Raw genomic sequence first — 3,766 nt, 5'->3', positions numbered from 1 at the left:
CTAAAGCTACCAGCACAACTATGTTTATTGCAACATTATTTACCATAGCTAAGATATGGAACCAACCCAGATGTTCCTCAGTAGATGAATGGATCAAGAAAATGTGGTGTATATACACAATGGAATTCTATGCCTCCATCAGAAAGAATGACATTTCCCCATTTGTTAGGAAATGGAAAGACTTGCAAATATTTATATTAAGTGAAGTAAGCCAAGCCCAATGAATCATAGGCCCCACGGTTTCCCTTATTTTCAATATCTAGTATATGTATGAGTCAATCAGAGAAGGTCGGATAAGGTGATATTAGGAAAATGAACCTTTAGACATGTATTTAAAAGTTTTTTTTCTTTCATGCAGTTGTTTCTAACACATATAAAAGATTATTTCTTTGTTGCTTTGTATGTTCCTCCACCACAGGATAACCCCTTCTTTCAGTGTATTTGATGTTGGTATAATTTGAAGAGGGGATGGGGAAAAACAATTCGTTTAAATAAGGATACAGATGGATCCGTTGCAACAATGAGAAGTACAAGTTGTCATGTCGAAAACGAACTTTACAACTTTGGTGTGCGGGTAGGTTTGGGTGGGAAGTAGGGGGAGGCTGGGAAGGGTTGTGAAGGGTAAACAAAGGAGGAGGCTACAATGCTTGATAAGAAATATAGTCATTATCTTGCCCATGTAATTTTAACCCTTCTGTACAGTATGTTCACAATAAAAATTAAAAAAAATTCAGAATGGTATAGCTATTAAAAAAAAACAACAAGAATTTAGGTAGTCATACAAAGGACTTCTATTTTACTACTGCATTATACATTTTTTCTAATGTTGGATACCAACTTTACAAAGCTATTAGAAAGCTCTTAAAGCCTTTATATTGCATAGTGATTTCTTTTACACTATAACATGGTATTTCCCAAATCATTGACATAGAAGTCATTGTTTCCTATTTTCTCATTCCTAGAATAAGCTGCACATGAAGACCCCACTGGTCCTCATTTTCAGTCTGTACTTTTGAATACTGAGGAAAATCATTTCTCTGCTCTCTATCAATTCTCTACTATCCAGTTAGAATAATTCAAAATAGTAAAAATGGAAAAAGAGAAATTAAATCATGGTGAAAAAACATATGCAGGAAATTCACCAGATTTTTCTGACCAGTTCAACCATTGTGAAATCTTGGTGAAATACATGGACATCTCATTCCCACTTGCACTCAAAATCTCTGGTTAGGCAATTCTGACGAAGACCAGGAACAAGATGAAAAAGTGAGAAATGGTATCAATTGCAAGAAAAAAATGGAGTAGGATCCAAGCAAATTTATTATTTGGGATGCTGAAATTAATCGGCTTACTATGGCTTGTAGACTACTTTCCAAAAAGGCCACCCAGATGAATACTAGGGATGAAGATGAGTATACCCCTCTTCATTGGGAAGCCTAGAGTGGCCACTTAGACTTTGTCCATGAGTTGGTAGCTCAAGGCAGATATTCATGCAATAACTCTGAATGGCTCACAACCCTGCACAGTGCTTATATGTGCAATAATACTAGAGTGGCTTCTTTCTTAATTCATCATGATGCAGATACCAATACCCAAACTAAAGGCCTCTTGATTGCCTTGCATCTTGCTGCTGGGAATAGAAATAGAAAAGATACTCTGTTGAACCATTATATCAAACCAGGTCTGAAGATCAACTTGGATGAAACTGCATTTAATATTGCCACAAAAGGATAAGTATGTATCACTACCACTTTGAAGTTGTGGAAGGCTGTACAAATTGTTCTCCTAAGTTGTAATGGTTTGGTTAAGTTTCTTAAATTTCAAAAATGCCAGTCCATCCTTTGTGTCCCTTAAATTTTTTTTCACAATACAAAGCAACAGCAATATCTTACTTTAAAAATTCATGGATTCCATGGTATTCTTTCAAGAGAATTGCCTGACTTTTATGTCAAAATGTATTAAAGAGTTGTTTGTATACATCTATAATGATTTCTGCAGTTTGTGATTTTTTAAAATCAGAAATAATTTTAACTTCTCTGTTGAAATGAATAGTATAGAAACTAAAGTTTTCCTTGTAGTTTTCTGAAAAAAAGTATGTCTGTGTTTGTATAATATCCATAATCTATTTCATTCGCTCCTAGATATAATACTTGGAATTCTACATTGTTATATAATGTATAGGTTCATTAATAAATGTGTCCTTTCAGACTGCATTCCATATAGAAGAAGTTTAAGATTTCTTTTTTTCCTAGGTCCTTATATTATTTTATTTCCTTGGGATAAAATTACAATGTTATCTAATTTCAAGTTTTGTAAAGGTTATGCTATGTAAAGGCCTTTCTAAGGTGAAGAATTAATACACTGATGTGAATCTAACCTTTAATTCTATAAATTACATGTATTGTTACACTTGTTTTTTTGTAATTAACTTTTTAATAACTGTTTTTCATTTCTTGCATCAGAAGAAAGAAAAAATATGGAATACTTCACAAATTTTCATATCATCTTTGTGCATGTGCCATGTTAATCTCTGTATTGAAATTTGGGTAGACCTGCTTCTGAAGCATGTACTACCCTCTAAATTTAAGTACTTAATGATGCAATCTTTATACAGGCATCTATCCATGGTTCCCTATTTGTAACAAGGAACCCTTATTGTTCCTAAAAATGCTATTGATCTTATTTCTCTAAAATTCTGTGTATAGTGGAAAATACATATCGTTTGGTCGATTACTCACATTTACAATTTTTTGTCAATGTCTATTTTGTCATTTTCATTTTAAATTTAATCATACTTTGAAACCTTTTCAGCTAAGTCCAAAGGTGATGGCTTTTCAAGTACTTATTTATCAACTCAGTTAGCTTTGTAGAGCTAATGGATTCAAAGTAAGACTTGCTTAAGAGCTACTTCTAAACTACTGCAGCTTAAAATTTCCCAAATGAGGTCTTGCTGGGACAAATGTTTACCTGAACCTTTACCCTTCTTCCATGTAGGAACAGACCAACCAGAATATCTTACCCTGTCAGCATAGATTGTCTTACTGGAACAAAACTAATCTTAGTTACAAGGAATCATAGAGAGATGAACAGTTCAGACAGAATTTTTCAGAATGGAAGATATTTTATCAAAATATAAGTGTTTATTATACTTATCATTTCAAAAGTAGCTAAAGCCAAGAAGGTGAAAAAATTGTTCATATGCATGATTACCTACTGTTCTAGCCTGTGCATCATCCAATCTGGCAGGAATTTACACTACTGATTTTCTATCACCAAATATTTCCATAGCTCCTGAAGAAGGCCATATGTTTCTCCTTGATATTAGGCCTGAAATTGGTAATGTTTTAATCATAGTGTTTCTTCTTGCCTCTAGGCTGTAAATCTACAAATGGTAAAGCTTTAAGTCTAACTCTACCAAAAACTGAGGTAGAGATAATGGAATAATACTTTAAAACAGAGTTGCTGGGGCTGGGAAGGTGGCTCAGTGGTAGAGCACTTGGTTTGCATGCTTGAGGCCCTGGGTTGGATTCCTCAGCACCACATAAGAAAAAAGCCGGAAGTGGCGCTGTGGCTCAAGTGGTAGAGTGCTAGCCTTGAGCTTAAGAGCTGAGGGACAGCACCCAGGCCCAGAATTCAGGCCCCACGACCGGACCCAAACCCCCCCCCCCCAAAACAGAGTTGCTTTTGATTCCCTAACCACAACACAATAATGCAAAACAATTTTTATTTTATATGTACTTATATATTTTATATTTATATGTGCTGA

General features: G+C 34.5%; 1 pseudogene; it reads right to left on the bottom strand.

Moving 5' to 3' along the window:
• Positions 1–2,470: 2,470 nt before the first annotated feature.
• On the bottom strand, positions 2,471–2,567 carry LOC138830075 (U6 spliceosomal RNA; annotated as a pseudogene).
• Between the last annotated feature and the right edge of the window lie 1,199 nt (positions 2,568–3,766).

The sequence above is a fragment of the Dipodomys merriami genome, unplaced genomic scaffold (genome assembly GCF_024711535.1).
Source record: "Dipodomys merriami isolate MVZ:Mamm:240054 unplaced genomic scaffold, mDipMer1.0.p SCAF_1822, whole genome shotgun sequence".
NCBI lineage: Eukaryota > Metazoa > Chordata > Mammalia > Rodentia > Heteromyidae > Dipodomys > Dipodomys merriami.
Note: the sequence above shows the minus strand (reverse complement) of the source record. Positions and strands in the feature narration are given on the sequence as shown.